The 12,766-nt window shown below is 41.3% G+C and overlaps 1 long non-coding RNA gene and 1 other non-coding gene across 4 annotated transcripts in view; both read left to right on the top strand.

Moving 5' to 3' along the window:
• Nucleotides 1-12,766, top strand: part of LOC112072305 (uncharacterized) — a 65,078-nt gene that overhangs the window by 23,002 nt on the left and 29,310 nt on the right. The gene's annotated exons all lie outside the window — the stretch shown is intronic.
• LOC139024793 (uncharacterized) lies at nt 2,318-3,799 on the top strand. 3 transcript variants are annotated; one of them, XR_011476150.1, is made up of 3 exons: nt 2,318-2,341; nt 3,546-3,579; nt 3,735-3,799. It is a non-coding gene; the product is annotated as an uncharacterized lncRNA (long non-coding RNA). The 3 variants fall into 3 exon arrangements; XR_011476151.1 differs by lacking the exon at nt 2,318-2,341 and adding an exon at nt 2,950-2,991; XR_011476152.1 differs by lacking the exon at nt 2,318-2,341 and adding an exon at nt 3,178-3,199.

The raw sequence follows: 12,766 nt of genomic DNA, 5'->3' as shown, positions 1-12,766 counted from the left end.
AAGTTACCTACTACTAGAATGCTGTAAGTGTTTCTAGCCCTCCAACAGTAATACCCTAACTAAATGCTCTGTGTTTCTAAGTCCTAACCAGTAATATCTAGAAACTAAATGCTTGTTGTCCGAGCTCAACAAGTTAATACCTAACTAAATGCTTGTGTTTGCTAGCTGCCAACCCAGTAATACCTAACTAAATGCTTGTTGTTCCTAGACCAAAAAAATCCTACTAAAGCTTGGTAGTCAACAATAATACTAACTTAAATGCTTGTGTATCCGTAGCTCCAACAGTAATACCTAACTAAATGCTTGTTTCTAGCTCCAACAGTAATACCTAACTAAATAATTGTTTGTTCTAGCTCCGAACAGGTAAACTAGAAATGTGTTCCTCACATCCGAAGTCCTAAAACTAAAAAATGCTTATATATATGAGATTATATATATATATATTATATATATATATATTATATATATACAGTATGGTGTGAGATTTACTTTGTACCCTCCTACACACACACCACACAAAAAACAGTTCACCCTCAATTGTTCTGCTGTCACGACTTCGGCGAAAGTTGATGTCCGGGTTCTTCTAGCCACCCGGTTTTCTAGTTCCATCGCCGATTTCCCATTTTTTTCATTTTCCATGTGTTTTGTCTCGTTGTTCCCACACACCTGGGTTTTCATTCACCATATACTGGTCATGGTATTGGTTAACCCTCTGTTTCCCCCCCATGTCTTTGTGTGTGATTGTTCTTTGTTCAGGCGCGAAATGTTCCGGCTGGTTGTACCGGGTGCCTGTTTATCACCCATGTTTTGTGGCAACTCGTCCTCTGTGGTTTGGAATGCCACTTTGTAAATTTGGTTTACTTTTGTGTTGCTGCGGAGTAAAGTACGTTGCTTTCCAAAACCAACCTGACATCTGCATCTCTTAAGACTGAATATCCTATACACACTCCCTCAATAGATATAACCCCAAAAAATTAGACGAACCTCGATATGAACATTTGATAAACAATATGTACATTCACATCGATAGTAATAAATAGGGATGTTGGAAAGAAAAGACTGATGGGGTAAAACGTCATACAAGCAGGAACTGATTAACCCTCTGGCCCATGACCGCGTGTGATTCTTTTATAATGGTACGTTCCCTGTCTTCACCTTTAAATAAACACAAGATGGACAGGATTTAAAAGAATGATCGTTGACCCATGTAATTTAATGTTTTTGTTAATAATGTTTTGAGTCAATTAGAGAGGACAAATAAGCTGATCAAAGATAAAGTGTTAAGGTGTTTATATGAGCTGTAAACTGTCAAAATAGAGACGGATTAAACTCCATTTATTTAGGGCGTTCAAGGGCATTTAGGCCTCAATTTTTTGTCCTTTTAAAAGATTAAGGGTAGGAATGTCACCCAAACACTAGTATCCCACTGGGCGGGATCCACTTATAGAGAATCATGCTTGTCAAAAACACACGACTGCAAGAATCAACTGGCCATTATCAGAGTAAATGGGCCTGTGCCTAAATGGCATGTAATTATGTATTATTATATCAAACATGAACAGTGTTGGAAATAATCTAGTCAGTTCCATGCTACTCTATAAAGGCACTGCTATCTATGTCAACCCGTCAAGGTATTCTATAAAAAGCCCTGCTTCTAGTCAATTACCCCGTCCTATTAGTATAAAGGCCCTGCTTCTAGTCAACCCCATCTATTCTATAAAAGCCCTGCTTTCTAGTCAGTCCATAACAATCACTCTATTAGATTTAAAAAGCAGCGGTGCTTCTAAGTCAACATCTCTGTGTCGTTATTCTATAAAAGCGCTGCTTTCTAGTCAACTTTCCTGTCTATTATTTATGAAAGGCCCTGCTTCTAGTCTAACCCGACCTCAATAAATTATATACCAGAAGCCCGCCTTTCCAGGTCGAGTCTCGATCTTACTCTTATTAAAAGCCCCTGCTTCTAGTCAACCCGTCTATTCTGATAAAGCCTGCTTCTTAGTTCAACCCGCTCTATTATATAAAGCCCTGCTTTTAGTTCAAACCCATCTATTCTATAAAGCCCTGCTTTCTGGTCAGTCCATCTACTCTATTTAAAGCACTGCCTTCTGAGTTCAACCCGTCTTATTCGTAGATAAACCGCGGCCTTATCTAGTCAGACCCGGTTCAGTATTATATTTAAAGCCCTGCTTCTAGTCAACCCGTCTATTTATATAAAGGCCCTGCTTCTAAGTCAACCCGTCTATTCTATATAAGAGGCCACATGCTTCTAGTCAACCCATCTATTTCTATAAAGCCCTGCTTCTTAGTCAACCCAATCCTATTATATAAAGCCCTGCTTCTAGTCAACCCATTCTATTCTATAAAAACCGCGTGCGTGCTTCTAAAGTACAAACTCCCGGCCATCTGGTAATCTATATAAGCCACCTGCGGTATAACGGTTAGCTCAAACTCAGTTCTATTAGTGATAAAGCCCTGCTTTCTAGTCCAACCATCTATTATATTAAAGCCCTGCTTCTAGTCAACCCCATCTTATTATAATAGAAGCACCTGCTTCTGAGTGGGCAACCCTTGATAATCATATATGTATATGCCTATAGTCCTGCCTTTCCTATTCAACCGCGATCTATATATAAAGGCCCGTGCTTCATAAGTGTCCCTCATATCTCGGCATACTTTTATATCTATAAAGCCCTGCTTCTGATTGTCAAAGCCCAATCTTTCCAAAAGCCATCTAAACCCTATATAATAGCCCTTGCTACTCTAGGGCTCAACACCATCTTATTATTACTAACCAAGGGCTTCCTTCGCTTCTAGTCAAAATGCTACTGCCCGATACCGCCATTATATAAAGCCACTGTCCTTCTAAGTCCAACCCATTCCTCATTATAATAAAAGCCCATTGCTGTTTCTAGGCTCGGAACTCCCATCATATGTAGTGATGAACCCTCTTGCTTCTAGTCAAGCCATCTATTATATAAAGCCCTGCTTCTAGTCTACCAACAACTTATCTATTATATAAAGCCTCTTGCTTCAGTCAACCCATCTATCTAATATACTAAAGCCCTGCTTCTAGGTCCAACCCACTCTATTATATAAAAGCCCTGGCTTCCTCTAGTCAACCCATCTATTCCCTATGGGAGAGACCCTCACTAATCTATGTTCAAACCATCCATCTAAATTATATAAAGCCCTGCTTCTAGTCAACCACACTCCCCATCTATTATAAATAGAGAAGCCCTGCTTCCTTTAGGTCAACCCAATTTCTACTCTATATAAGCCCCTGGGCCTTCTTAGAAGTTGGGGCAACCCATCTATTCTATTATAAGCCCTGCTTTCTAGTTTTCACATAACCCATCTATCTGATAAAGGACCCTCTTCTAGGTTTTCAAAACCATCTATAAATACTATAAAAGCCCTGCTTCTAGTCCAAACCCAATTCTATGTATATAAAGCCCTGCTTCTTAGTCAACCCTCTCTTATTTATATAAAGCCTGACTTTCAGTCAAGCCGGCATTCTATTATAAATAGAAAAGCCCTGCTTCTAGTCAATCCCATCTATTATATAAAGCCCTGCTTCTAGTCAAACCCATCTATTATAGGAAGTAAAAAGCCCTGCTTCTATCAACCCATCTATATTATTAAAAGCCCTGCTTTTCTAGTCAAAAAACCCATCTATTCTATAAAAGCCCTGCTTCTAGCTCAACCCATCTATTCTTATAAAGCCCTGCTTCTAGTCCAACCCATCTATTCTATAAAGCCCTGCTTCTAGTCAAACCCATCTATTATATAAAGCCCTGCTATGCTAAGTCAACCCATCTATTCGGTATTAAAGCCCGGGTAGCTTGCGTGAGTCAACCATTCTATTATAATTAAAGCCCTGCTTCTGAGTCAACCCAATTCTATTATATAAAGCCTTGCGTCGTAGTCAACCCATCTATTATATAAAGGCCTGCTTCTAGTCAACCCATCTATTATAAATAAAGCCCTGCTTTCTAGTCAACCGTCATTATATTAAAAGCCCTGCTTCTACGTTCAACCCGTCTATTTATATAAAGACTGCGGTCTAGTCAACCCATCTACTCATGATAAACGCCCTGTGCATTCTACCGTCAAACCCATTCTCACTACCATTAAAATATCTTAAAGCCCTGCTTTCTAGGTCCCAACCCCATTCCACTTAAATTCTATACCAGACCCTGCCCTCTTCTAGTCAAGACCATCCAATCCATTACTAAATAATAAGCACCTGGCATTTGCGTGAGTCACACCCATTGTGTCGGATTTTTGTAATAGTTTTAGAGAAAGCCGCGCGCTGACCTTCTGAGGTCAATTCGACACAAATGCAATAAATGTCCAATGACCCATAAAAGAACACCTGCTTACTATGTCTAACTCAGCCCAATCTATATTTGTCTATGGGAAACTACGCTCTCGCTTCTAAAGTGCACCATGTTGCGCGCAACATTTCATAGATCTCCCAATTATGCAAGGAGGCTGGCCCCTTTTTCCCTTCCCATGATAGCTGGTTTTTTGATGTGTATCTTGATGCCCGATCAATAACCTCCTAATCAAGGTCAATATAGGGCATGTAGGTTAATCTAATATCTCCTTGAGACTATCGAATAGTTCAACCCAAATACATAATTATTCTAAATAAAGCCTGCTATCAGTCAACCCATCCTATTATATAAAGCCCTTGGCTTCTTGAGTTCATTTATGGCGCGCGATCTGTAATTACTAATAAAAGTCCTCGTGCGTAATCCTAGTGCTCAACCGGCGTCTTTCATCTCATTATTAATAGGAGGCCCTGCTTCTTAGTCAACTCATCATAATAATGGTCTATAATAGCAACTCGTGCTTTCTACTCAGTCAAATATCCCATTCCTTACAATCCGTATATAAAGGGACCACATGACTCTTAGGTCAACCCATCTTATTCTATAAAGCCCTGCTTTCTTAGAGTCAATCTTCCCATCTAAATAATAAAAAGATAAATAATTAAAGACACCTGACTTACTAGCTTCAAACCCCATCTTATTATATAAAGCCCCTGCTTCTAGTTCATGAGACCCATCTATTCTGATAAAAGTCCCATGCGTGTGGCTGTGAGCCTCAACCACCATTCTGTGAGTACTTTATAAAAGCCCTGCTTTTAGTTCAACCCATCTAATTTCTATAAAGGGCTACCTGTGCAATAATACTAGTCAACCCATGTCTACCAATATCATATTAAAATCGCGCTTGCTTCTAGGTCAAACCCATTTCTAACGATATTGCCATAAATACCATATAAAGCACCGGTGCTCCCTCTAGAGTCAACCCTACCTACATGTTATTATATTACTAACCGCCCTCCGTCATTCCCTATGTCAATTACAATCCCATCTAATATCTATAGAATGCCCCTTTCTTCTATGTGTTTCTCATACCTTTCAACTTACATAGTCTTCCCTATGAGTTAAAGCCCTGCTTCTTAGTCAAACACATTTCAATACCTCTATAATATAAAAAAGTCCCAAATGCTTCTAGTTCCAATTCCCGTCTATTAATAAGCCCGGGTGCTTTCTAGTCAACCCATTCTATTCTTATAAGAGCCCTGCTTCTAGGTCAATACCCATTCTATCTATATAAAGCCCTGCTTTTCATGAAGTCACAATCCCACTCCTCAGCTGATTAACGTGTTTCCAATTGCCAACGTAGTGAGATAGAGCCCAACGCTACGCTCTCTCAGTCAATCTACTGACCAATGGTGCTTCTCTCATAATAAAAGCCACTGCATACCTAAAAATTAACAATATAGATGCGACACAACTCCCCCCTCGCGTCTATTATATAAAAGGCCCTACTCGTACTCATTGTCTATTACAGATTGGCCACATCTATTCTAGTACCCGACACCCCTAGCATCTACTAGTCAACTACGCACCTTCTAATTTCTCGGTTATATACACAGCCACAACACTACTGGTTCCTAGATACAATATATCCACGCGCATGGTACACCCACCATCTAATCTTTCTGAACTATCTATTAATGGAAGCCCTGCTGTCTTACAATCAGTCAAACACACCTACTCATAATCTACTATCTAAGTTCCAAGCTGTCTGCCTACATCTAAGATATCCACATGACCTATTTCCACCGCTGTGTTATCACCTACCGGGCTATCTAAAGAATTATGTTACTCACAAAATCCCAAAGACTTAAACTGGCCCTCACATGGCTGTTATGGCTCGTACCTAACTCCGCGACTAAATTTTTCAGGTGCTATTCACTAATCCTATAACAATGGCCTATTCGATGCTGTATAACTAAGCGCCCTCAACCCAACATCAACCTATCCTATGTTCTATAAAGCCCTTGCTTCTAGTCACAATCACTTTCAGTGGCTGTACCTAACTACTTGATCAAAGCCCTCATGTCTCATCTAATGGTGATCAACACCCAACTACCCCGATCATCCATTTATAATTCATGTAAAGCCCATGCTTCTAGTGGGTAGCGCAACCCCACCACACATATCTATCCTGTCATATAATATAATGTTCCACGTGGTCATCTGACTCTCTGCCTGATATGTCCATCGGATATATAAGCCCACCCACTCCTATTACCTTGACTTATTACTCAGTTGATATCCAAACTAGACCTGCCCTATGTGCTCATGCTCGTTATAAGGTGACCATCAACATATGGCGCCTACTTCAGTGCTGTATAGCCTACTACTAAAACTAGCCCTGCTTCGTAGCTTCATTTTATCCGACATATCCGCCTAATCCAATAACTTACTAGACCTCTATATATAGACACGGTGCTACATCCATACAGTACTAAAACTGACCACATCAGATCTTGATAGTGACTCTAAACCCACACCTGACTCTACTAGTCAATTCAAAGGTGCCTCATCTCAACTTCTGATAAAAGACTACCTTTCACAGTGCTGTGTATACTAGCCTACCCAAAACTACCCTGACTCACAGCACCAACAAACTACTTGACTTATTTCCAGTGTACCACCACCAACTACTGACCCCCACCACCAACTACCTGACTCTTCCAGTGTTTACCAGCACCAAAACTTACTAACTCATATCCAGGTGTTACTATGTCCCCTACTCAAATTACATGACCCTGCTCTGCACTTAGATACTATCAGCCCGTATTACAGGTCTCAACTATCCTATATACTTGACAAGCATCTTCTTCCATTCTGATGGTCTAAAGCCACTCCAATACTGACTTATTTTAATTTTCAGAAGGTCTACCACACCCACACACTATTTGAACTCCTATTCATAGGGTGTTCAGGCACCCAACTTAACTGACTATTTCCAGGCTTTGCTCTAACTACATTCCTGACTTTTATTCAGGTGTGTAATAACACCAAGCCCCTAGCTTCTAGTCTATATCCCCAAGGTGTACAGTCTCATCCATAAATCAAACTGGCTCATCTCACATAGAGGTCTTGTTCATCACATCACACAACCCTCAACTTGTCACTACTTTCAAGGTTGTTATCACAATCACACAAACTTAACCTTGGCCTGTTCTTGCATACGGTGTATCTCACCACCCAAACCACTGACTATTCAGGGTGTACACACCACCTTAACTGCCTATTTCATGGAGTATATCATCACCAATAAAAGCACACTATCGACCTATACTTATCAACAGCACCACTACTGACTTAATTCTACTGCCAGCATCCAACTCTAATCTGACCTATTCAGGTGTACACATCCTAATATTTAACTGAAACGTCATCAGTGTCCTGGGCTCTCACCATAACTTACTGACTAGTTTTCAGGCGTACACTACTGACTATCCAGGTTAAGCACCACCCACTAACTGACTATTTTCTCAGAGTTCTGTTAAGCTCAACCAAAGACTACCTGACCTACTTTCAGGTGCTTGTTATGTACCAAGACTTATCCAGAACTACTTCAGCTCCTAACACACCATACTACCTTGACATTATTTACAGTGTGTATTGATCAACCAACTATGAACTATATCTTCAGCGTGTAAGCGACCATACTTACTGCGTCCTTACTCTTCATGGTGTACACACGTCATACTACTGCGCATAACTCTCAGCGATGTTTATCCCACTGACTGCACTATATTCACGTGTAATAGTACACCCACCTGACCTATCAGGCGTTCTGTAAAGCACTCAGTACACATTAACTGACTATTTCAGGTGTCACACGCACCCATCACTTATTACTGTATACATAGTCTCTCAGCATGTACTAGCTTTCTGCACTGATTTCAGTTTGCGAATAACCCTCTACTTGACTATCTTTTCAGGTGTTATAAAGCACCAACTACTGAACTATATTATCAGATAGCTGTACACAAGAGCTGCTATACTACCTGACAGTATTTCCATAGGCAGTAGTAAGCCACCAACTACCTTGACTACTTCAGGTGTAAGCACCCATACTACTGACTATTTCCAGGCTGTAAGCACCCCAACTACCTACTATTTTTCAGGTTGTAAAGCCCCACCCACCACTACATGGACTTTACTTTCCATGATGTAAGCTCCATCTAAATATAAACAGGTACCTCGGCTTATTACCAGTGCTTGTTAAGTCCCTAACCAAACCTACTGACTATTTCCAGTCTGAGATGCAACACAGGCCCTACCCATATACTACTTCAATCATTTCATAAAGGGGTAAGCCCCAACCTGTACCTGACCTATTGTCCCATGATCTTAGAATGCACACCACCACCCATCACTATACTGACTATATTACATTGAATAACAGACTTTACACTCGCTTAGTGTCAGGCTGTAAGCACTCAAAACCTACTGACTTATTTCATAGGTTCAATACCCAGCACCCAAAACTACTGGCAGGTATTTCAATGTACCGGCACCAACTACTGACCTATTTTCACCGATGAGTTTTAACATCATCAACATTGAGACCCATCTTTCAGGATCGTACACTACTGTGGCATTATTACAAGGTGTACCGCTACAAACCCCCTGACATCTAGGCGTTATACCCCACTTATTACTGTAAAGACTCATTTCCATGAGTGTCTATAAGACCCTATACAACTGGACCTATTTTCAGGTGTACCACTCAACAATCTACTATTCTCCAATTCATATGTAACCCCGCACCTCACTGACCTTATTTCTGAACTTGGCTGGTTATAAGTCTTACTATGAACCCCATATTCAGATGTCTTACATACTATATCATGGTCACATTAAGCTCTCTGTCTAGATGGCTTATCCACACTTAGCTGCAACTCACTTCTACCAAGAATGTACCACCTTACTGACTAATTCCCAGAATGTACACTATGCCTCCATTAATTTCAGAAAGCGCACCAATCTACTGACGCCTTTTCTAGCTGTAGTAGCTCACCAAACTACTGACTTATTTTCAATGTACACTTACCCATGGATCATAATTCATATTCATAGGTAGTAGGCCACCACTCCAAGCTTTACCTGACCTATATTTTCATGATAGTCAACACACCCCAACTACCTGACTATTCAGATGTATCTACCCATACCCAACTCTACTGAACTATTTAATTACAGGGTCGTACCGCTGACCCACTACTACTGTGACTCATTGTCCAAAGGTGTACACACCAACTACTGGACTACCTTCCAAGATATCACACCTCAACTACTGGATTTATTTACTTCAGAATGTACTACAAAACCAGAGCACTACCTGACTTAGTTCACGTTCTAGATGTCTAACCCACACTACTCTTACTGTGACTATTTCAGATGATAATCAACCAGCACCCACAACTTTATACTGGCCTTTATTTCCATGAGATGTTTACACCACCCAACTTACCTTGAACTATTCAGGATGTATACACCTCAATACTTGAATCTTATTTATCAATAAAGCCAGATGTGTACATATCCACCCGCTACAAAACCCTCTATCCTTGCGACTTATTTTTAATGATAAATGACACACCAACCTGCTTCTGCTAAATCCTAACTGATGCATACATTTGAGTCTCACTTTTTTTTCGCCTCCAGGGATCTCTATGGTTATGTTAAAAACTACCCCATGGAACCAGCAGTCAGCTCCCTACCCTTTTCTTTCTACCTCTCCACCAACCCGAGTCCTCCACGTATTATATAATAATAGTGTGCCTTCCTCGTTCTCCTCGCTCTCCCCAAGTGAACACCAGAGACCATCTTTGAGCAATCCTAAGGTCACCCCATGCCCCCATCAGTTAACATCATAACTGATTATTTTTGAGCTGCCGAGAGTACTGAAGTAATATGGATGACGACCTGCTGTCATTATACACCAAATACGCCTCTACATCTTGACTTTCTCTCCTTGACACTCTCAAAGTGAGCTTGTCGATAGTGGGGGGCGCCGCGCGTGGTGCAGCGTGCATAATGGAGCTTGAGTCAATCCATCTATTATTTGATAATAATATTAATTCCACAATCTCTTGACACTTTACGAACTAACGTTGGCCCTTCACGTGCCATCTAACCATACCGGGCCCATCCCTTACCTAGATTTGACCTTATCCCTGACCTTTTCCATATTAAGGTACAGCACTGTCTCTTGCATGTGCGTGATTTTTGATTCTGATTGTGATTAATGTCTTAAAATAGCCCGCTTACTTCTTTTTATATCAGAGTATTATAAACTCTCTGGTTAGAACTTCTTAAATTGCCCTTCTTGGCTGGAGGGGTGTCTTTCAACAATAACCCTTTTGAATAACCAAACACAGGCTTCGTCATTGCGCTGAAGTCAGTCCCTTATCAGAGTAAGGCAAAGCCTCTGAACGGTGGCTGCTGTCTTCCTAGTCAACCCACACCATTCTATAAAGCCCTGACCGTCTGTCTCCTGTCTGTCTGTCTGTCTGTACTGTCTGTCTCGTCCGGCCGTAAGCCCGTTCTCTTTGAATGCCAGTCTTTTTGTGAGTTGCCAGATGTAGCTTTCACTCAGTGTTCTCTACGGGGTCTTAGTTAATAGTTGTTGAACCCCATCACACACACACACACACACATCACACACACACACACACACACACCCACACACACCACACACACACACACACACCACACACACACACACACACACACAGCACAACACACACACACACACACACACACACAACCACTTAGCAGATGAGATGTAGATGTATTGTGGTGTTCTCCACAGTCTTAGTCGTGTTGAACCTGTCAGATGGTCATACCAGGGACAGACTTCTCCACTGTCATCACCACTAAGCTGGCTTTATATTGTCAGTTTCACACCAGTCGCCAACACAACTTTACAGACTCTAGTTGAGTTTTTTCCTTTGTTGGTTATTTCTTTCTCTCTTTCACTCTCTTGTTCTTCCGTCTGTCTCGCCCTCTCTTTTGCTATTTCTCGCTTAATGTACAGTATCCCTTCTTTCTTAAAGGGGCAGTGCTGTGATTTTTTTTCTTCCCGTTTACATGTTTGTTTTTAAGGTCGAAATACCACTAATGCCATTGTTGTGTAACAGCTGTTGAAAAAAAATGACTGGAATTTCAGCCTGTTCAGGTGGGATGGAACTTCTGGTCAACATCATGACATCACAATGTGATCTGATTATATTAGACCAATGACTGTTCATCTGGGTAAGGGTATGGGCTGTAGACCATCCTATCAGCCAATCATGTCTGTGTATGTGAATACACTACGTGACCAAAWGTATGTGGACATCTGCTCTTCGAACATCTCATTCCAAAATCATGGGCATTAATATGGAGTTGAATTAATCCCAAMGGTGTTTCGATGGGATTGAGGTCAGGGCTCTGTGCAGGTCAGTCAAGTTCTTCCACACCGATCTCTAACAAACCATTTCTGTATGGACCTTGCTTTGTGCATGGGGGCATTGTCATGTTGAAACAGGAAAGGGCCTTCCCCAAACTGTTGCCACAAACTTGGAAGCACAGAATCGTCTAGAATGTCATTGTATGCTGTAAGATATCCTTTCAATGGAACTAAGGGCCCCAACCATGAAAAACAGCCCCAGACCATTATTCCTCCTCCACCAAACTTTACATTTGGCACTATGCATTGTAGCGTTCTCCTGGCATCCGCCAAACCCAGATTCGTCTGTCGGACTGTAGGATGGTGAAGCATGATTCTCCAGAGAACGCGTTTCCACTGTTCCAGAGTCCAATGGCGGCGAGCTTTAAACCACTCCTTCTGACGCTTGGCATTGCGCATGGTGATCATAGGCTCGTGTGCAGCTGCTCGGCCATGGAAAACCATTTCATGAAGCTCGTGACAAACAGTTCTTGTGCTGAAGTTGCTTTCAGAGGCAGTTTGGAAATCAGTAGTGAGTGTTGCAACCGAGGACAACATTTCTGCGCTTCAGCACTCAGAGGTTACACTTGACTGCATGGCAGACATTTGGAATGGTGGCATCTTATGACGGTGCCACGTTGAAAGTCACTGAGCTCTTCAGTAAGGTCATTCTACTTCTGTCCCCCAACACGTTACCAGGCCAACAACGCTATCCAAGTTTCGGGTTTAATCACTCCGGCATGGCACATAGTTCCTGGCAAGCTGTCAAACTGTTCCCTATAGTGCTCTAGTTMATTTAAAAACAGCCTAAGGATCTGTCGTTAAATGTACACTGTGTGTACAAAACATTAGGAACACTTTCCTGATATTGAATTTCACCCCCTTTTGCACTTCTACTGTCAATGTTGGTCTATGGAGAATGCATGGCTGTGTGCTCGATTTTATACAC

This window comes from Salvelinus sp. IW2-2015, unplaced genomic scaffold (assembly GCF_002910315.2).
Source record: "Salvelinus sp. IW2-2015 unplaced genomic scaffold, ASM291031v2 Un_scaffold1885, whole genome shotgun sequence".
NCBI classification, from domain to species: Eukaryota; Metazoa; Chordata; class Actinopteri; order Salmoniformes; family Salmonidae; genus Salvelinus; species Salvelinus sp. IW2-2015.
Note: the sequence above shows the minus strand (reverse complement) of the source record. Positions and strands in the feature narration are given on the sequence as shown.